At 42.5% G+C, this 22,393-nt stretch overlaps 3 non-coding genes across 3 annotated transcripts; 1 reads left to right on the forward strand and 2 right to left on the reverse strand.

The window, feature by feature from the left end:
• The first annotated feature begins 2,843 nt into the window (after nt 1–2,843).
• LOC120254780 lies at nt 2,844–2,951 on the forward strand. The gene has a single exon (XR_005534741.1). It is a non-coding gene; the product is annotated as a small nucleolar RNA R71 (small nucleolar RNA).
• A 9,338-nt stretch (nt 2,952–12,289) lies between these two features.
• LOC120254782 lies at nt 12,290–12,396 on the reverse strand. Its single transcript, XR_005534743.1, has one exon. It is a non-coding gene; the product is annotated as a small nucleolar RNA R71 (small nucleolar RNA).
• A 9,006-nt stretch (nt 12,397–21,402) lies between these two features.
• On the reverse strand, nt 21,403–21,509 carry LOC120254778. The gene has a single exon (XR_005534739.1). It is a non-coding gene; the product is annotated as a small nucleolar RNA R71 (small nucleolar RNA).
• Between the last annotated feature and the right edge of the window lie 884 nt (nt 21,510–22,393).

Genomic DNA, 22,393 nt, shown 5'->3' on the forward strand with positions numbered 1-22,393 from the left:
CCACGCGCGCGCGGCCGGGTCGCTCGGCCAGGGAGCCACGCGGGCGCTGCGGGCCCACCCACGCGGGCCGCTGCGGGCTCACCCGGCGCGCGCTGCCGCCACGACGCAGCGCTGCAGCAGGCCACGCCCGCACGGGCGCCCGACTCAGCGATTTCACCGGAGTTGGGCTCCCTACGCCTCACATAATTCATTTTCAAGCATCTCATTAGGTGTCTAACATGATTTCCTATGAAAAAAATAGCAAACAAATACCATGAAAACTCCATGAAAATGACCTTGAAAAACATGGAAAGGGTGGGATAAAAGTGAGAGCTTACCGAGCAAATTGAGAAGAAAAAAATCGGTGCAAACTCCGCAAATCGCTTTCTAATCCCCCAAGGAATTGAAAACAAATGGTTTTTAGAGATCAAAACTTGAGTTTTATAGGAGTGAAAAAAATTGAAGATGAAAGGGTTCTTTTAAAATGGAAGATGATGAATAGTGCCCCTTCACATTCTTATAGGCACATGGGGGTGTGGATTTGCCACTCCCCGCTGGGTACTCAGACACGCACCGCTGGGAAATTCCACGCTGCCGCTGGCACGCACTTCGCAGCATACCCACTAAAGGGCCCAAAAACTCCAAATTGACACCAACTGCTCAACATTTAACATTGGAAACACCCTAAACCATGTCATACACATGAAAAAAATAATGCATATCACCGAAAAAAATTTCATGAAAAACACCAAAGAAACAACAAAAAAATTGATTAAGGCACACACTCATGAAATTATTATCGCAGGAATTAAATTTCAAGTCTAAAAACTAACTAAAAAAACTTGGGTTGCCTCCCAAGAAGCGCTTTTGTTTAACGTCACTAAGCTTGACGTACCTCTCCTTACCTTATGGTGGATCATAAAGATGGAAAACCTCCTTCTTAGCAACCTGCACACATGATGGACAAAATTTCTGCATATTCAAGGAAAAGCTCTTAACCAAGTTACCGAATGAGGGAATGTCGCGCTCTCCCTGTGTGTACTTGTCTCCTATTGTGTGGGAGCGCTTCCGACGACGATGTCTCGACCTCTTGACTCGGCGAAAAATCTGTTCTATGAATCCTTCTTGTGGTTGCTCCTTGAGGATTTGTTCCGCATAAATTTTTTTAATTGCGCTTCTCCCATGTCCGCCATTCCTCATATGGATCCGGATGTAACAATTCCTCGCAAGTATTCATTAGAAATCTCATCATTGACATCAATAAAATAACAAGAATCATCAAAGTCAAGAGAGTGTTTCATTGCTTTCGGCCAAAGGCGATATGTGATCTTTTCCTCTCCAATACGCAACGCCATCTCGCCGCCATCCATGTCGATGAGTGCCTTGGAAGTGCGTAAGAACGGTCTCCCCAGAATTAATGGCACCTCCGCATCTTCATCAACATCTAACACAACAAAATCTGCAGGAAAAATATACTTGTCAACCTTCACTAAAACATCTTCGATTATACCTCTAGGATGACGAACGGAACGATCGGCTAGCTGCAAAGTCATGCGGGTCGGACGTGGCTCTCCCAAACCCAATTTCTGAAATAATGCGTATGGCATAACATTAATACTAGCTCCCTGAATCGCCAAAGCTTTTTTTCTTCCCCAAACCTCCGATTGCACATGGTATGATGAAACACCCCGGATCTTTCATTTTGTTTGGCAAGTTTTTTTCTCAAGCATTGCCGAACAATTACCTTCTAATACCACAGCCCACACTTTCCTCCATCTTCCTCTTGTTGGTTAAGAGGTCCTTCAAGAACTTTTGCATAGCGAGGCATTTGAGACAATGCCTCTACAAACGGAATGTTTATGTGTAGTTGTTTGAATAGATCCAGAAATTTCCCTGCTTTTGCTCATCAACTTGGTCTTTCTTCAAACGCTACCGGATAGGGAATTCTTGGGGAAAATGAAGGGAAGGCACAAACTGGCCCCTTTTCCTTGTCTTGCACCCTATCCCTTGGTCGTTCTTGTGGATTTTTCAGTAGCCTTCCCAAAGTGGGGGTTTTGGCTTGAAGAATTTCAGAATTATTCTCAAGCAAAGACTCCTTTTCTTGGAGCCCTCGACCACTTCTCAAGGTGATCGCTTTCACTTGCTCTCTTGGGTTAGTCTCAGTGTTACTCGGCAAGCTTCCAATAGGTCTCTCCGCTAATGATTTTTGCTATTTGCCCAACTTGATTCTCCAAATTATGTAAAGAAGCAAAGCGTGATTACGGAGTGTTGCCTCTATGTTTTGGAACCTTGTGTCAGCTTGATTGAATAAACTTCGACAAAAACCCTTTCCAATTCTGAAACTCTTTCCGGAATCGAAGGTGTTTGCTGAAATCCAGGTGGGGCAGCGGCCTTTTGCTGCCCTTGATTTCCCCAAGAGAGATTTGGGTGGCTTCTCCACCCTTGGTTGTAAGTATTGCTGTAGGGGTTCCCTTGTACTCTTCCCGAATTACCCACAAAATCAACTTGTTCAATTGGGGCTGAAGTGGTAATTGAGATAGGACAATCTGATGGCATGTGTGCACCCCCACAACCATCACAACTTGTGATTGAGGCTACCTTCGATGAAGTCAACGTATCCAACTTCTTGCTTAGTGCCTCGACTTGGGCTGCTAAGGATGTAACCGCATCAATTTCATGGAGCCCGCCACCTTCTTCCTTTTCCCTTGCATTCCATTGGTAGCTATTCAATCCCATTTCCTCAATTAGTTGTCGGGCTTGCTCGGGGTTTTGTTTCCCATTGTCCCTCCCTGCGCAGGCATCAAGGAGTTGCTTGGTACTCGAGTTCAACCCATTGTAAAATGATTGAATAACCATCCACTGGGAACCCGTGTTGTGGACACTTCCGAAAAAGGTCTTTGAAACGCCTCCCAAGTTTCAAATAAGGATTCAAGCTCTATCTCGAACAAACGAAGATATTTCATTGCGAAGCTTTTGCCGATTTCCCCGGGGAAAATACCTTATGAGGAAAGCCTCAACCATCTCGTCCCCATGCTGTGATAGAAGCTCGTGGTAGTGAATGAAGCCATTGCTTGGCTCTTCCCTTCAATGAAAAAAAGGGAATGCTCTCAATCGGATTGCATCATCCGAGACTCCATTGATCTTCAACATATCACAAACTTCGAGGAAGTTCTCAATATGACTATTTGGGTCTTCATCGGCTAACCCATTGAACTGCAAGTGCATCGTTGAACCATCTGAATAAAACCCGGCTTTTAACTCAAAAATTTTGGGCAGCTACCGTGGCCTAACAATGCTTGATTGTGTCCCACGAATTGTAGGCCTAGCAAAAATCTGATAATGTCCTTTGTTGCCCCTCTTGTTCAGCCATATTTTTCTCGATCTTTCGATATCTATTTCAGCTGGAGAGTCCCTGTTCTTGTACAGTGTTCCTTGCCCCTTCTACTGAATCTTCGCTCAATTTCGTGGTCCTCTTCAACCAATGTCGAAGGGTTCCCTCGGGTCATAACCTGAAGTTGAAATCAATAAAAAGAAACAATGAGAACGGCGAAAGAAAGAATTATGCAATAGAAAAACAAATAAAAAAAATGTGAATGACTAAAGTAATCAAGTCCTAGTGTTCCTAATATCCCGTTCCCCGGCAACGGCGCCAAAAACTTGACACGTCCGAATATGCGGTATAAACCGCAAGTGCACGGGTGTCGAAGCACTAATTACCCCGTGAGTGGGTAGTCGAATCCACGTGGAACGGAAGTATTAGTAATAACCACTTCTCAATTATCTAGTCGGAATCAATTAATATGATGAAGTGAACTAATTGCAAAACAAAGCAAACGAGTATGCAAGAAATAAAGTAGAAGAGTCTCAATCACTAAGGATGAGGTATTCGGGCAATGATCCCCCTAAGATCTTCCTTGAAGCTCTAGATTCACTAAATGCTCTACAATCGAGTCTAATGAGTCGAGGTAATCCAACGATAACCAATCCTTGTCTCCAAGCAAAAGGCACTAGTCCCCTACAAGGTCCCGTGGAGAAATCGACCAATCTCAACACTTCACACCCCATATGACCGCAATATGCTCTAAGGAAACCTAAGAGTGAAACCGATTCCTAAATGTAGATCCAACCCCTAATTCCCCGCGAAGGATCCTAACCCCCTACAAGGTCCCGGGCGGAGAAATCGAGCAATCTCACGCCTCACACCAAATATGGTTGCAAAGAGAATATGGAATACGGAGATAGGAAACACTCAATCGAAAAGGAAAGGGGACATTCCTCCATCTCAAGGCTCACCCTCTCAACCCTCTTTAATCTTGGAAATCTAACTCTAATGGAGACCTCACACATTAAAGTATTAAATCATGCAATGTAAATCAACCACAAGGATTAACAACACTAGCAAGCAATTAAATCACAAGATTAAAAACTCAAGACAACTCGGATTAACTAGAAACATTAAGAGAATCAATCCAAAAAAATATAAATCTTAGGGTTCACATGCCCAAATACCTACTAGGGTTTAGCCCTCCATGGGCCTAGTTACAAAACAATAATGAATACAATGAAAAGCAATAAAACCCATAGAGAAAACCCCTCGAATTGCATGGATTGGCCTTGATTGGTAGTTCTACGTCTTGAAGGGATTCCTCTCCGAGCTAGGTTGCCAATGGCTCCCCAAAATGCTATGACGTCGAAGGAATCTATCAAAGTTGGTGAAGAACTCCCTATCAATCGGGCGAAGACCTTCTCCTCAAACCCCTAGCCGCCCTCTCTCAATGTCTATGCTCAAAGCTCCGCAAAAAGTCCCCTTAGAATCGGCCAAAAGGTGTATTTATAGCCTCACAACGCTGCCTCGTCACGTGCCCCCCACGCCCGCTGGATTTTCCACGCCGCGCTGGGCGCAGGAATTTCCACGCCGGTCGCTGGAATTTCGCCATGGCGCGTGCAGCATGAATTCTGCCACATGATTTCGCCGCACAACAATAAACATTCTCCTCTTAAGGCCACACGATCGGGCACACGATCATATGGTAGGCTATCCGGCTTTTTCCTTCATCAATGCGCCTTGAAAGGTCTTGAAATCTTTACAAAGAGGAGGAATGTGGAGACATGGCTGCCTTTGTGCCCTTCCATTAATAACTTGGCTTGCAAAAAAACTATGGAAGTTGGCACACATCTCCTCATACACGAACTCCTCTTGTGTCTTCCAACTTGATTTGTACAAGAACTCCCAATATTATGCCATAATAGCCTATCTTCGCTCCCCTTTTGAAATCCCAATGTCTTCACAACCTATATGCATAAAAAGAACACCCAATACACGAAATGAGACATAAACCGTATAAAATATGATGCTCAATGTATGTAAAACATGCATAAAAACATGTTCACTCAAGCACTTATCAAGTTCTCCATCTCAAAATCAAGCAAACGAAACACACGAGATAAATAAGTAAAAACCCAACTCCAATAGATATATGAAAACACAGAGAGAGAGAGAGAGAGAGTCCAACAACAAGATAACCATAGAAAAGGTGGTGACAAAGAAGATCAAACAAAAGAAAATGACAACAAAAATAAAACACGAATGATAAGTGCTTGTGTATAAGTATTACTAAGTATACTTTTCTTACATTGAGCATTACTTTTATCAGATTTATGGCTCATTCATGTGCATTTATGTTCTTTTGTGCGTTTAGTGTTGTGGAGAAAAGTTTGGAAGAAAGGAAGCAAAAATAGATTATGGACATAATTATTGAGGAAACTCTTAGGCGAAATAAGGATCAAGTTACAAGTTGTCCTCATAGACATGTGGGTGTGTGCCAACCTCCAAAATGTTCAAGTAAATACACAAATTGGAGGGGCACAAAGGCAATCACACTCATATGTTCCGACTTGTGTAACATTGTCGAGAGCTTCATCAATGTGTTCAAAAGTGAAGATGTGGCATGATATCACATGGATGTGTGCCCAATCATGTGGCCTTAATAAAGAAATTGAAGTGTACAGTACTTCAGTAGTTTACTGTGGCAAGTCATTGTAGCAAAATTGTTGTAGTACTTACTATTCATAGCACGCTGGAAATGAGAAGCCTGGAAATCCACACGCCGGTGTGGAATTTCCACAGGGCCGTGGGGATGCCCGATTTCAGTCCATTAAATACCACTTCGCAAGTATTTTTTGAGGTTGTCCTTGCTATCTTTTGCCTATCTTTTGGGGAGAGCGCGGCTAGGGTTTTGAGAGGATTTTGCTGGAATTTGATATCATTCATATAGCATTCGACATTGATTTCCTTCTGAGGAGAGTTATTAGGGGAGCTTCCAAAAGCTTTGATTCGACGGGGTGTGCCCTAGGCTTGACGAAGGAGTCTTGGGAGAAGACGAGGTGGCCCTCGAAGACCATCAACATGGACAACTAGGGGATTGTCTCTATGGATTTCTTGCACTTGTTTTTTATTTCATCTTTGACTTTGGATTGCTCCATGGAGAGCTAAACCCCTAATGGGTGCTTGGACTTGTAAACCCTAGGATGATTTTGTTTCATTAACTTCTATTATGTTTCCTTTAATTGACATTTTAATTTAGTTTCAATCTTGTGTGTTTATTGATTTGATTTTCCCTTAGAGTGACACTAGGGTTGAGAATCTTTCTAGGTAATTGATAAGTGCTTGTGCGATATGAATGCGAAGCGTTCATTCCTTATGTTGAGCATTACTTTTCTCAGGTTTTTACATTAATATGTGTGTTTTTATGTTACTTTTATGCAGGTAGGGTTGTGAGGCCGAGTATGAAGGAAATAGACCAATGTGGATCATAATGCACCTATTTTGGAGGAGATCTTGCTAAGGTTCAAACGCGAAGGCATAGGTCAGGTGTGAGATGCTAGAGTGTGTGCCAACGTCCTCGTATTCGATTGAGCACATCCATTTGGAGGGGCACAAAGGCAGTCACACTTGAGCATTCCGACTTATGCATATAAGAACAACAGCTCCAACAACATGTATATCATTGAAGAAGCAAGTGATTCATGACGTGAACGTGTGCCCATTTGCGTTACCCCCATGAAAGTATGGAATTGGGAAGTTATTCAGGTCGAAGGCTGTAGAAGAATACTGTAGCAACACTGTTCACAGCCGGCCGAGAAATCAGAGAAACAGAGAATCCACACGGGCATGTGGAAATTATCCACGCCCGTGTGGAAATTCCGCACAGGCGCGTGTAGCGTCCACGCCTGTGGAGTTGCACGATTCCAGCACTATTTAAAGCCGATTCAGCCCCGATTTTGGTATTATTTTCTCCATCTTTTCCCCAACTTGCGAGAGGGCTTCGGCTAGGGTTTTGAGGGGTATTGGCTAGGGTTTTGGAGAGGTTCTATGGCTCCGACATCGCGCGTTGTTTGGAAGAAGGTTATTGGGAGAGCTTTCGTCGGCATCGATCCTGCGAGGTGTATCCTAGGCCGGACAAAGGATCCCTTGCGACAAGTAGAGGACTCTCCACAAGACCATCGACACAACCATCGACACGACCATCAAGGGGGTTTCTTTATGGATTCATTGCTTTTACATTCGATTTCTTTGATTGTACTTAGCTCCATGGAGTGCTAAACCCCTAGTGGGTACTTGGGTGATTGTGAACACTAGGATGTATTCGTTTCATTGAACTTCTTTATTATGCTTTCAATAAATTGATGTTTATTGTGAGTTCCAACCTTGAATGCTTGATTATATGAACATTTCCCCTAGAGTGATACTAGGGTTGAGGGTTCTTGTTTGTAACCTTGTGAGTGAGTGACACACCACGAGCGTTAGACAAAGCTAAGTTGGAGAGGGTTGAGAGGATGAGTCGAGAGATACAGGAGCGTCCCTTTTCCCCTCCGACGTGATAGATTCTGCCTCCGTTGCTTGAGTTCTTTGTGGCCATAATAGAGTGAATGATCTAAGGTATGAACCTCTGTTGGGGCCTAGTTCCGCGTGCAATGGAGTGAAGCGTTGAGGGGATCTTAGTATCTAGGGCTTAATTGTGGCTAGGGACCTTCCACCTCGACCAAAGGGTTAGGTCTATAATTAGGAAGCGATTTATCACTTGGAATCCCTAGAGCTCATTGCAACTTTATTCGAGTGCGAGGTTGAGAGGTTATTTAATCTCTCCTCCGGGACATGAATATAGTTAGGCATAGTTGACCTTAGATTTGGGACTATGTATGTAAGGATTTCCATAACTCACCATTGCATTGATTAAGAAGCATAATAGAGAGTTCTTGCACTTGAAGCAATTATCCTAGGTGAAGAATCATCCGAGTGCCCCAACTTTATCGATTGCCTTACCTCCTCCTTACTTTTGCTCTCTTACTTGTTGCTTTTAATTATTGAGAATTGAATCATTATCACACTTATCATTGTTGATACTCCATATAGCTAAGAATCGAATTAAGTATCTTTACTCCCGGGATTATTATTTCCACGACTCACCATTGGATTTGATACCCGCTCACCCGGGATTATTACTTCGACAAACCCGTGCACTTACGGGATATACGCAAGGGGATCTTGTCAGTAATCCTTTTGAATAAGTGACACTTCATTAGGGTTAGACTTAGCAAGGTTGAGGAGGGTTGAGTGGGTGAGTCGAAAGGAAGTGGAATGCCCCCTTTCCCTTCCGACGTGATTTATCCCACCTCCATGTTCCAAATGTTCTTTTTGATCATGGTAGAGTGAAGTGCTAAGAGACCTTCTCTACTAGATCTTAATTGCATGAGTGATAGAGTGAAGCATTGAGTTATCCTTAGTGATGGGGCTTAATCATGATTAGGAATCTTTCGCTTGGACCAAAGGGATAGATCTAAATTAGGGAATATGGTTTATTACTTTGAGTCCCTAAAATCTTAAGCAGTCCCACACAGTGTGAGGTGTTGAGAGTATCCCTTTCTGCCGGGGCATAGTGTAGAGGGCTACTCATGATTGACCTCAGGTTTGGGACTGTATGTCTTTGGATTTCCATGACTCATTAACCTTCAATTATGAGTCATAATATTAGTTTTACACTTGAAACAATAGTTCTAGGGTAATCATTGTCCGAGTACCCCATTTTACTATCTATTTCTTCTCTTTATTACTCTTGTTTTTTTTTTCATTTATTCCATTTCCATTAATCGTTTGAATCACAATCACAAATTAGTTTTCACTCTAGTTAAATAGCAATACTTCTTGTTTCTGAACAACTATTTCCTGTGCATTCGACTACCCACTCACCGGGGTTTTTTATTATTTCAATGACCCATGCACTTGTGGTACACACACATAAGGGATGTGTCAATGAGCAACAAAAATCTAACACAACAACTTGAATAACCTCCCAAGAAGGTGCATGTTTAATGTCACTAGCTTGGTGTACCTATTGCGCGCTCAACGAGACTTGTGACATCGAGGCCTCGCATCACCACTTGAAATGCACAAGTGATAAGTGCTTGTAAACTAAGAATACAAAGTATTTTTTTTCTAATGATGAGCATTACTTTTATCAGGTTTTATCCCTAATATTTATGTTTTTATGTTCTTTTGCGCATATAAGGTTGTGGAGCTAAATAGGGAAGAATGGAGCAAAAGTAGATCGCGAATGCAATATGTTGATGGAATCTTGATGTGGATACACGAGAAGACGCAAGTTGTGCTCGAAGACATTAGTGTGTGCTAACCGCCATTATGCTTGATGGAATATGTAAATTGGAGGGGTACAAAGGCAGTCACACTCATGTGTTCTGACTTGTTGATAAGTGCTTGTGCAATAAGAATACGTAGTGTTCTTTCCTTGTGTTGAACATTACTTTTCTCAGGTTTTAGCGCTAATATGGGTGCATTTATGTTACTTTCATGTAGGTAGGGTTGTGAGGCTGATTACGAGAGAAAGAAGCCAATGTCAGTCATAATGCATTACTTTGGAGGAAATTTTGCTAAGGTTCAAACGCGAAGACATAGATAGGGTTCCAGATGCAGGAACGTGTGCCAACCTTCTCATACTTTAGTTAGCAAAACTATTTGGAGGGGCACAACGACAGTCACATTCAAGCATTTTGACTTGTGCATATAGAACAAGATCTCTACCAACATGTCTGTTATTAAAGAAGCAAGGCGATCTACGATGTAAATGCATGCCTCTTAGCATTACCTCGATGAAAGTATGGATTCGGGTGTATTTTAGGCCTGTGCTGTAGAAGGGTATTGTAGAAAACACTGTAGCAAAAAATACCGTAGCAGCACTGTTTACAGCCGACCGAGAAAACAAGAAAATAGAGAATCCACACGGGCATGTGGAAATCCCACACACCCATGTGAAAAATCCACAGGGGCGCCCACATGGGCATGTGGATTCCCGATTCCAGCCCTTTAAAAGCTTATTTCAGCCTCGATTTCAGCATTCTTTTCTCCATCTTTTCCCCAACTTGAGAGATGGTGGCGGCTAGGGTTTTGAGAGGTATTGGCTAGGGCTTTGGAGAGGCTCTATGGCTCTGACATCACACACCATTTGGAAGAAGGTTAGTGGGAGAGCTTTCGTCAGCACCGATCCGGTGAGGTGTATCATAGGCCGAACAAAGGGACCCTTACGACGAGTAGAGGACTCTCCATAAGACCATCGCCATGACTAACGAGGGGGTTTTCTATGAATGCTTTGTTTTTACATTCGATTTCATTGATTATATCTAGCTCCATGGAGAGCTAAACCCCAAGTAGGTACTTGGGTATTTGTGAACCCTAGGATGTATTCGTTTCATTGAATCTCTTTATTATGCTTTCAATTAATTGATGTTTATTGTGAGTTCCAATCTTGGAGACTTGATTGTATGAATACTCCCGTAGAGTGACACTAGGGTTAAGAGTTCTTGTTGGTAACTCTATAGAGTGAGTGACACACCATGAGAGTTAGATAAAACTAGATTGGTGAGGGTTGAGAGGGTAAGTCGAGAGGTAGCGGAGCGTCCCCTTTCCCCTCCGGTGTGATCTATCCTACCTCCACATTCCAAGAGTTCTTTGCGGCCATAGTAGAGTGAATGGGCTAACGGATGACCTTCCATTGGGGCTTAGTTGCAAATGCAACGGAGTGAAGCGTTGAAGTGATTTTAGCACCTAGGGCTTAATTGTGGCTAGGGATCTTCCACCTGGACCAAAGGGTTAGATCTATAAATAGGAATAGGGTTTATCACTCGGAATCCCTAAAGCTCATTGCAATTCTATGCGTGTGCAAGGTTGAGAGGTTATTCAATCTCTCCTCCGAGACATGTATAGAGTTAGGCATGTTTGACCTTAGATTTGGGATCATGTAATTAAGGATTTCCATAACTCATTATTGCATCAATTACGAAGTATAATAGAGGGTTCTTTCACTTGAAATGATTGTCCTAGGCGAATCAATGTCTGGGTACCCCACCTTTATCGATTGCCTTACCTTCTCCTTTACCTGTGCTCTCTATCTTGTTGCTTTTATTTTCGTTATTTCATATTTTGTCACACTTATGACTATTCATCTTCTACATTTGTTAGGAAACAACTTAAGTGTCTTTATTCTGTACTCTCTGTGGATACGATACCCACTCATCTAGGATTATTACTTCGACACCCGTGCACTTGCGGTTTACATGCATATATGGACGTGTCAAGTTTTTGGCGCCGTTGCCGGGGAGTAGGCATTTAGAGATACTTTGCACTTTGTTTTCTTAGATATTCATTCATTCTATTTCATATCTTCTTTATTATCATCATTCTGATTTTGTTTTCTTTCTTTTGGTGCGGCTCTAGGTTATGACCCTAGGGAACACTTCGATATTGATTGAAGGAGATCCTGAGCTCGAACGTACACTTAGAAGAAAAAGTAAAGAACCTGTGCAAGAATAGTCTAATCTAGCTGAATTAGAAGTAGAAGAATCTGAAAACATGGCAGAACAGAATGAGCAGTAGCGGACATTATCCGATTATGCCAGACCTTCTGTATTGGAGACACAATTGAGTATTGTGCATTCCCCGAATATATCTCAGAACTTCTAGCTGAAGCCGGCATTCATCCACATGTTTCAGCAATCCGCACAGTTTAATTGTTTGGCCAATGAGGATCAGAACAGTCATATAGAGAACTTTCTTGTGGTGTACGACATGCTTATGATAAATGGGGTAACGGATGATGCCATCAAGTTGAGAGCCTTCCCATTTTCCTTGAAATTGAGAGCAAAGCAGTGGCTACACTCATTACCAAGAGCATCAATTAAAACATGGGAGGAGATGGTAGAAGCTTTTCTTGCCCGTTATTTCCCTCCCGAAAAATCTACAAAGCTTAGGAATGAGATCTCATCCTTTGTACAATTAGAATTTGAGTCTCTAATTGAGATGTGGGAAAGGTTCAATGAGCTCCTGAGAAAGTGCCCGCAACACGGATTCCTGGAGTGGATGATTGTTTAGACCTTTTACAACGGTCTAAATCCGAGTACAAGGCAACTCTTGGATGTGGCAGCAGGAGGTACCTTATATAGCAAGACCCCAGATGAGGCCTGTCAAATAATTAAAGAAATGGGGTTAAACAGCTACCAATGGAACGCCAGGGAGAAGAAAAATGTGGCCAGCCTCCATGAGATAGATGCAGTAACTTCATTGGCGGTTCAAGTGGAATCATTGAGTAAGAAGTTAGATCTCCTAACTTCAAATAGAGTGACTGCCGTGACTACTTGCACCGGGTGTGGTGGAGGACATGCTCCCTCCGAATGCCCGATCTCTATTGGTGATGCATCTTCGGGTGAGAATGTCGATTTTAGAGGTAATGCTATAAGGAATCAAGGAAACCCATACAGCCACACCTACAATCCGGGTTGGAAGAGTCATCCCAATTTCTCGTGGAGCAACCAAGGTCAATAAAAGGCCATGGGGCCACCGGGTCTCCAACAACAACATCAAACCCTAAACATGGAAAACGGAGTTTTAGGTTTGGAGACCCGGATGAACGATTTCGGGAAGGCCTTAACTAGGTTTGTGCAATCATCTCATACAAAGTTCCAATCAGTTGAAGCTACACTTCGCAACCACACAGCCTCTTTGGATAATCTTGAAAATCAAGTAGGGCAGATTGCGAAGTCCTTTTCGGAAAGGCCACAAGGAAGCTTGCCGAGTAACACCGAGACCAACCCTAGAGAGCATGTGAAGGTGACCACTTTGAGAAGTGGTCATGAGGTTGAGGGTAACCTTCCGAGTGAGAAGCCTAATGAACACGCACCTGAGGTTATAGAGATTGAGAAGGGAACAAGCAAAGAGAAGGAGGTGGCACTTGCATTTTTGAAGCAAAGAATACCTTATCCCTCTAGATTGAAGAATGACCAAGGGGATGAATAGTACAAGAAGTTCCTGAGTTCGTTCAAATAACTCCACATCAATATTCCTTTTGTTGACAAACAAGAGGAGGTTAGTGGAGAGTGCTTTAGTGATTTTAGATGCATCTTGCTCGGCGGTTTTGTAAAAAAACATGTCAAACAAAAAGAAAGACCCGGGAAGCTTCATCATTGAGTGTAATATTAGCAAGAAAAAATGGCATTGGTGGAGTCAGTGGCCAGTATCAACATCATGCCATACACCTTCTTTCAAAAGTTTGGCTTGGGTGAGCCTAGACCCACTCGGATGACTTTGCAATTTGCGGACCGAACAGTGAGACATCCGAGGGGTATCATCGAAGATGTGCTTGTCAAGGTGGACAAGTATATATTTCCCGTAGACTTTGTGGTGCTAGATGTCAATGAGGATGCGGATGTATCCTTGATACTTGGGAGGCCATTCTTACGGACTTCGAAGGCATTGATTGACATGGACGATGGAGAGCTAACTTTGAGAGTTGGAGATGACAAGCTCACATACCGCCTTGCTGAAGATATGCGGCATTCTCTTAATTTCGATGATACTTTGTATTTTCTAGACACTATTGATGAAATTGTTGATGAATACATGCAGGAAATGTTCAATCCATACCCGTATGAGGGTCTGTTCGACCAAGAGGTGGACAATAAAGGAATCATGATGCTTGGTTCAACGGAAAAAGTACCATCTACCCCGGGGATCCTGAAGAAGGTGCTCCGGAAGATGAAGAGGGCTAGGAGAGGCCACCGGAAATGCTCCAAGGTTGTTGGAGATGTGCGTGAACAAAACAAATTGGATGAATCATTTCTAGGTGGTCCCAAGCCTAATAATTCCCCCTCCACCTTCAAGAGACTTTTCTCATCATGTTTCCAAGTAATGGGTAAGAGAGCAACCTTCATCTATGAGCCCCCTGTGAGGTAAGACAAGGTATGTCAAGCTAAGTAACGTTAAACAAGTCTTCTTGGGAGGCAACCCAAGTGTTTACTGTTTTCGTAGTTTAGTAGTTTAGTGTGAGCATGAATAAATTTTTGAGTGTTGGTGTCTTGAATTTTATATACTTGTGCTGTGATTTTATTGTGGGGTTTGAATTGTCATCATGTGTTTTCATGTAGATTTGATAAAGTTTTGGTCGTTTGAGCTATTTATCATGTTTTTCACTGGTAAAATTTGCATATTAGGGCAGGCTCTGAGTGTGTAAACATGTTCAAAAATTTTATGTAGAGCCTGCAGAATTTTCTAAGGCATCTAGAGAAAACGCACGAGAGTGTAGAATTTCCGCATGCCCGTGAATTTGCATTGCAAGCTCATCCAGAGAAGGCACAGGGGTCGTGGACTTGCCCCTGTGAACGACTGACACGTCCGAAATATGCGTGTAAACCGCAAGTGCACAGGTGTCGAAGTAATAATTACCCCGGTGAATGGGTAGTCGAATCCACAGGGAACATGGCTACTAGTACTAACTTCTTCTCTGCTTTCTAACCTAATGATAAATGGAAAGGTGTGGTGATCTAATGTGCGAAGAAATGAATACCGGAGACAAATATGCAAGGGTAAAATGGATGGAGATCTCAATCAGTAAAAGTGGGGTATTCGGGCAATGCTCCCCCTAGGATTCAGGTATTAGGTACCGAATAAGCAAAGTGTTTCTATGATGAGTAAGTTAAGTCATGAAAATCTAAATATAATCGGATCCGGCCTCCCGATCACCGATACTAGTCCCCTACGAGGTCCCGGTGGAGAAATCGCTCAATCTCAACACCTCACACCACATATGACTGCAAAGCACTCTAGGGATTCCAAGAGGTGTATCCGATTCCTAAAGATTGATCCAACCCTAATTCCCGGCGAAGGATCCTAACCCCCTACAAGGTCCCGGCGGAGAAATCTCTCAATCTCACGCCTCACACCAAATATGGTTGCATAGAGCATAGGGAACGGAGATAGAATACACTCAATCAAAATGGAGAGGGGACACTCCACTATCACATGACTCACCCTCTCAACCCTCTCTAACCGTGAAGTTCTAACTCTAATGGAGACCTCTCTCACATCAAAGTAACAAATCATGCAAATCCAATCAACCACAAGGATTAATTAAACAATCAAGCAATGAGAATACAAGATTAAAACTTAATCAAACTCAGATTAAATAGAAACACTAAGCAAATCCACAAAAGATGAGAATCCTAGGGTTCACAAGCCCAAATACCGTCTAGAGTTTTAGCTCTCCATGGAGCAACATACAAAACACACCATCAATGAATGAAAGTACATTAAAACAATAGAAATAAACCCCCTTATATATGAACTGATGGCCTTGATGGAGAGCTTCGACGTCTTGAAGGACCCATTCCGAAGCTAGGTTCACCGGTGGCTTCCTTGACGCTATGACGGAGGAGGAATCGATCAAAGTTGGTGACGAAGCGCCTCCAAAGCCGCAAAGACCTCCTCTCCAAACCCTAGCCGTCTCACCCCTCAAGAGCCGCACAAAAGATGAGAAAGAATAGTGCAAAACGGCTATTTATAGGCCTTAGATCGCGTTTGTCACATGCCCTCACACGCCCGTGTGGATTTTCCACGCGCCCGCGTGGGCTGCAAGAATTTCCACAAAAAATTGCTACAGTACTTTTCACAAAAAATGCGATCCGAACACTCTTCTCTTAAGGCCACATGTCTGGGCACACGTCCATGTGGTAGGCTATAAAACTTTTCTTCGTCGACATATCTTTGAGAGGTCTTGCAATCTTCACAAAGAGAAGGAACATGAAGATGTGACTGCCTTTGTGCCCTTCCAACTAGTGAATTGACTTGAATCTTCTTGGAAGTTGGCACACATCTCCATGTTTATGAACTCCTCTCATGTCTTGGTCCTTGAATTGAACAAGAACTCCCAACATTGTGTCTTTATAGCCTATCTTTGCTTCCTTTTTACTCTTCAAGGCATTCACAACCTATATGCATAAAAGAACACCAAATACGAAATATGAGACATAAACCATGGTAAAAACGATGCTCAATGCATGTAAAACATATATAAAAATATGTCTACTCAAGCACTTATCAACGACCATGCGATTCTCGCACGCCCATGGGTAATTTCCAGACGGGTGTGTGAATTTCTACAGAGATTGGCAGATTATCTAGAGAGCACACAGGGGCATGGACTCGACCTTTTGGGCGACCTTATGAAAATCGCACGGGCGTGGGTAATTTCTGCATTCCCGTGCGAATCTCTATAGAGGAGTTCTCTCCATCCTGAGAAGACACAGGGGCATGCGCTTGCGCCCGTGAGTTGGGTCTGTGAATGTCCAGGCCCGTGCGGAATTTCCGTACAGGCATGCGGAACACTTAGTCATTCTTCTTGGGTGGACAGAGAAGCCACAGGGGCGTGCGGTAGCCCCTTTGGGTCGGGTACACGGGCATAGGTATTTTCTGTATGGCCGTGCGAGAGCATTCAGAGGCAGTTAGTGTTTTCCTGAGATCGCACAGGGGCGTGCATCTGCCCTGTGAGGCTTTCTTGTGGAGACGCATGGGCGTGGGTAATTTTCGCATGCCTGTGCGGATGTACAGAATGCCAAGAGGCGTGAGTCCTTTTAATTGATCATCATTTCTTCTCATTCCCACACTCCCTCTTCGCCTGAGTGCACCTTCACACTTCTTCCCAACTTTGCACTGCCATATTTGGAAGGAGTTTTACGTGGTTTTCCGCTCTCTTCAAGGTTTTCAACTTCAACTTGTCGTTAAGACTATCTTTTGTTCTCTTCGCAAATTCTTGATTTTAATCGATGAAACTGGTGAATAATGCTTCATTTCTATAATTAAAATGAGTATGCATGTTTAGAATGAAGTTAAAAGTGATTTAACACTGTATTTTTTTTTATTTTTGAGGCGTGGCCGTGCACATAATGTTTTAATGTTTGCTTGAGGATAAGGAAAAGCTTAAGTGTGGGGGAGTTTGATAAGTGCTTGTGCGATAAGAATATGAAGCATTCTTTCCTTGTGTTGAGCATTACTTTTCTCGGGTTTTAATGCTAATATGGGTGTATTTATGTTAGTTTCATGGAGGTAGGGTTGTGTGGCCGATTATGAGAGAAAGAAGCCAATGTGGGTCGTAATGCACTAATTTGGAGGAAATTTTGTTAAGGTTCAAACGTGAAGACATAGGTCGGGTTCCAGATGTAGGAATGTGTGTCAACCTCCTCGTACTCGAGTTAGCACAACTATTTGGAGGGGCACAAGGGTAGTGACATTCAAGCATTCTGACTTGTGCATATAGAACAAGATCTCCACCAACATGTCCGTTATTAAAGTAGCAAGGTGATCCACGACGTAAGTGTGCGCCCGTTTGCATTACCAAGATTAAAGTATGGATTCAGGAGCATTTTAGTCAGGTACTATAGCAGGGTATTGTAGAAAACACTATAGCAAAAAAATACTGGCAGTGACCTTTGTTTATAGCCGGCCGAGAAAACAGGAAAACAGAGAATCCACACGGGCGTGTGGAAATTCCACACGCCCGTGTGAAAAATCTAGAGGGGCGCCCACATGGGCGTGTGGATTCCCAATTTTGGCCCTTTAAAAGCCGATTTCAGTGCCGATTTTAGCATTCTTTTCTCCATCTTTTCCCCAACTTGAGAGAGGGCGGTGGCTAGGGTTTTTGAGAAGTATTGGCTAGGGCTTTGGAGAGATTCTATGGCTCCGACACCACGCGCCGTTTGGAAGAATGTTAGTGGGAGAGCTTTCGTCGGCACTGCTCCGGCGAGGTGTATCCTAGGCCGGATATAGGGACACTTGCGTTGAGTAGAGGATTCTCCACAAGACCATCGCCACTACGAACGAGGGGGTTTTCTTTGCATGCTTTGTTTTTACATTCGATTTTATTGATTATATCTAGCTCCATGGAGAGCTAAACCCCTAGTAGGTACTTAGGTATTTGTGAACCCTAGGATGTATTAGTTTCATTGAATCTCTTTATTATGCTTTCAATTAATTGATGTTTATTGTGAGTTACAATCTTGGAGATTTGATTGTATGAATACTCCCCTAGAGTGACACTAGGGTTGAGAGTTCTTGTTGGTAATTCTTGAGAGTGAGTGACACACTATGAGAGTTAGACAAAACTAGATTCGAGAGGGTTGAGAGGGTGAGTAGAGAGGTAGTAAAGCGCCCCCTTTCCTCTCCGGTGTGATCTATCCTACCTCCACATTCCAAGAGTTCTTTGCGGCCATAGTAGAGTGAATGAGTAAGAGATGACTTTCTGCTGGGGCTTAGTTGCGAGCGCAACGGAGTAAAGCGTTGACGTGGTTTTAGCACCTAGGGCTTAATTGTGGCTAGGGATCTTCCACCTGGACCAAAGGGTTAGGTCTATACATAGGAATAGGGTTTGTTACCTTTAATCCCTAGAGCTCATTGCAATTCTATGCGAGTGCAAGGTTGAGAGGTTATTCAATCTCTCCTCCGAGACATGTATAGAGTTAGGCATGGTTGACCTTAGATTTGGGATCATGTAATTAAGGATTTCCATGACTCATTGTTGCATCAATTAAAAAGTATAATAGAGGGTTCTTGCACTTGAAACGATTGTCCTAGGCTGATCAATATCCAGGTACCCTATCTTTATCAATTTCCTTACCTTCTCCTTTACATGTGCTCTCTATCTTGTTGCTTTTATTTTCATTATTTCATATTTTGTCACACTTATCACTATTTATCTTACACATTAGTTAAGAAACAATTTAAGTGTCTTTATTAACTACTCTCTTTGGATATGATACCCACTCATCTGGGATTATAACTTCGACACCCGTGCATTTGCGGTTTACATGTATATACAGATGTGTCACTTGTACAAGACTAGCAAGATTCCCATTAAATGTGCTTTTACTTTAAGATGCAATGCGATCTACAACATAGATGTGTGCCCATTTTTATTGCCTCGATGAAAAGTGTGGATTCGGGAGTATTTTGGCAGAGTACTATAGTAGATAATGCAACAATTTACTGTATCAATTACTTATTACAGACCGCCAAAAATAGATTTTGTGAAAATTCACACGGGCGTGTGGAAATTCAACTTACCCCTGTGGATTCCCGTTTCCTACCATTTATAAAGCCATGACTTGTACCTATTTGGGGATCCTTTTCTCCATCTGTTCTCCATCTTTTCTCCATCTTTGGAGAGGCCTGCGGCTATGGTTTAGAGAGGCTTTGGCAAGGTTTTTGGAGTAATTCTACAACCTTCAACACCGCGCTCTGTCGGAAGATAGTTATGGGAGGAGCTTTCATTGGCATCTATTCGGCGAGGTGTGCCCTAGGGTTGACGAGGGAACCTTTTAAGAGGCCGAGGCTACTCCACAAGACCATCGACATGAATACCAAGGCGGTTTTATTCATGGATTGCAGCTCTTTACTTTTGATTTCATTGTTGATTGTATTTTGCTCCACAGAGAGCAAAACCCTTAATGGGTGGTTGGACTTGTAAACTCTAGAATGATATTGTGTCTTTGACCTTTTATTATGCTTTCCTTAATTGATGTTTTTAATTGAGTTCCAATCTTGAATGCTTGTTGTGTTCTTTTCCATAAGAGTGACACTAGGGTTGAGAATCCATCTTGGTAATCTTTGTGAATGAGTGACACACCATGAGGGTTAGACAATGCTAGATTAGAGAGGGTTGAGAGGGTGAGTCGATTGGTAGCTAAGCATTCCCTTTCCCCACCATTGTGATTTACCCTATCTCCACGTTCCAAGAGTTCCTTACGGTCACAATAGAGTAAAGTACTAAGAAACAATCTTCGCTGGGTCTTAGTTGTGCAAGCAACAGAGTGAAACATAGAAGTAATCCTTAGTATCTGGGGCTTAATTTTGATTAGGGGTCTTTCTCCTGGACAAAAGGGTTAGATCTAAATTAGGGAATAGGGTTTATCACTTGGAATCCCTAGAACCTAAAGCAACCTAGCACACTGCGAGGTGTCGAGACTGAGAGATTTCTCCACCGGGCATAGTGTAGGGTTAGTCATGATTGACCTTAAGTTTTGGGACCGTGTATTTAGGGATCTCCACGACTCTTTAGACATCAGTTAGGAGGCATAATGATTGGTCTTGCACTTGAAGCAATAATCCTATGGGGAGCAATGTCTGAGTGCCCAACTTTCTATTGATTATCTTTCCTCTCATCTTAATGCGCCTCTCTTTCTTATTTTCTTTAGTTCTTTTCATATTGATTTTGTTCACACCAATATCGATTCATCCTCACTTTAGTTAAGTAGTAATCTTTGTGTTTCTGATTTCTATTCCCTGTAGATTCAACTACCCACTGACCGGGGTATTACTATTCGACAAACCCATGCACTTGCGTGTCACACGCAAGGACTGTGTCAAGTTTTTGGTGCTATTGCTGGGCAGTAGGTATATTAGAAACATTTTACACTCCACTATTTTAGCTATTCATCATTTTCTCTATTTCACACTTGGTTATTCTATCATCATTCTGATTTATTTTACTTTCTTTTGTAGAAGGTCTAGGTTATGACCCTCCGGAACCCTTCGACATTGGTTAAAGGAGATCCTGAACTTGAATGAACACTTCGTAGAAGGGGTAAAGAGCCTGCGCAAGAACAAAATCATTCAGTTGAGATAGAAAGTGAAGGATCTAAAAACATAGCTAAACAAGAGGACCAACAAAAAACTCTTTCAAATTTTGTTAGACCAATTATTCATTTGACACAATCGAGCATTGTGAGGCCACCGGTAGTAGCCCAGAATTTTGAGTCGAAGCCAGTCTTTATTAAGATGGTCCAACAGTCTGCACAATTTAATGGGTTGGCCGATGAAGACCTGAACAATCATATCAAGAACTTTATTGAAGTGTATGACATGTTGAAGATCAATGGGGTTTCTGATGATGCAATTCTCTTGAGAGCTTTCCCATTCTCTTTGAAAGGAATGGGCAAACAGTGGCTTCATTCATTGCCAAGTGCTTCCATCACAACATGGAACGAAATGGTCGAGCTTTCCTTGTAAGGTACTTCCCTCCGGGAGAATCGGCAAAGCTTCGTAATGAGAAATCTTCATTTGTTCAGATGGAACTTGAAACTTTGTTTGAGACTTGGGAACGATTCAAGGACTTTTTGTGGAAGTGTCCACAACATGGGTTCTCCGAGTGGATGATCATTAATACATTTTATAATGGTTGAGTTCAAGCAACAAACATCTTCTAGATGCTGCCACAGGGGTTACAATAGGGAACAAGCCCCTCGAATAAGCCCGGTAATTGATTGAAGAAATGGGTTTGAAAAGCTACCAATAGAATTCAAGAGAAAGGAAGAAAGTGGCCGGACTCTTTGAAATTGATGTTGTTACATCCTTGGCAGCCAAAGTAAAGGATTAAGCAAGAAATTGGATACATTGACTTCACCAAGGATAGCCACATTCACAAGTTGTGCTGGTTAAGGATAGGCTTCCAAATGAAAAGACCAATGTTGAAGAACCTGAGGTCGTCAAGGTTGAGGAGAGAGCAGACAAGGAGAAAGAGGTGGCAACCCTGCCTTACAAGCCAAGAATCCCTTATCCTTTGAGATTGAAGAATGACCAAAATGATGAGCAATACAAGAAGTTCTTGGGTCTATTTAAGCAATTGCACATCAGCATTCTTTTTGTGGAGGTGTTGTCCCAAATGCCTTAGTATGCAAAGTTTTTAAAGGATCTTTGACCAACAAAGGGAAGTTGGAGGAGAGTACATTGGTGATCTTAGATGCCTCTTGTTCGGTAGGTTTGCAAAAGAATATGCCAAACAAGAAGAAAGACCCCAGAAGCTTTGTTATTCCGTACAGCGTTGGTAATATGGGTGAAGAGATGGCATTAGCAGATTTAGGGGCTAGTATCAATGTCATGTGATAAGTGCTTGTGTGTTTAGAATGCAAAGTATTCTTTCCTTATGATGAGCATGACTTATATCAATTTTAAGCGCTAATAGCCTAATACATGTGTATTTGTGTTCTTTGGCGCATGTAGGTTTGTTAAGGTAAGTATTAACAAAAG

The sequence above is a fragment of the Dioscorea cayenensis genome, unplaced genomic scaffold (genome assembly GCF_009730915.1).
Source record: "Dioscorea cayenensis subsp. rotundata cultivar TDr96_F1 unplaced genomic scaffold, TDr96_F1_v2_PseudoChromosome.rev07_lg8_w22 25.fasta BLBR01000625.1, whole genome shotgun sequence".
NCBI lineage: Eukaryota > Viridiplantae > Streptophyta > Magnoliopsida > Dioscoreales > Dioscoreaceae > Dioscorea > Dioscorea cayenensis.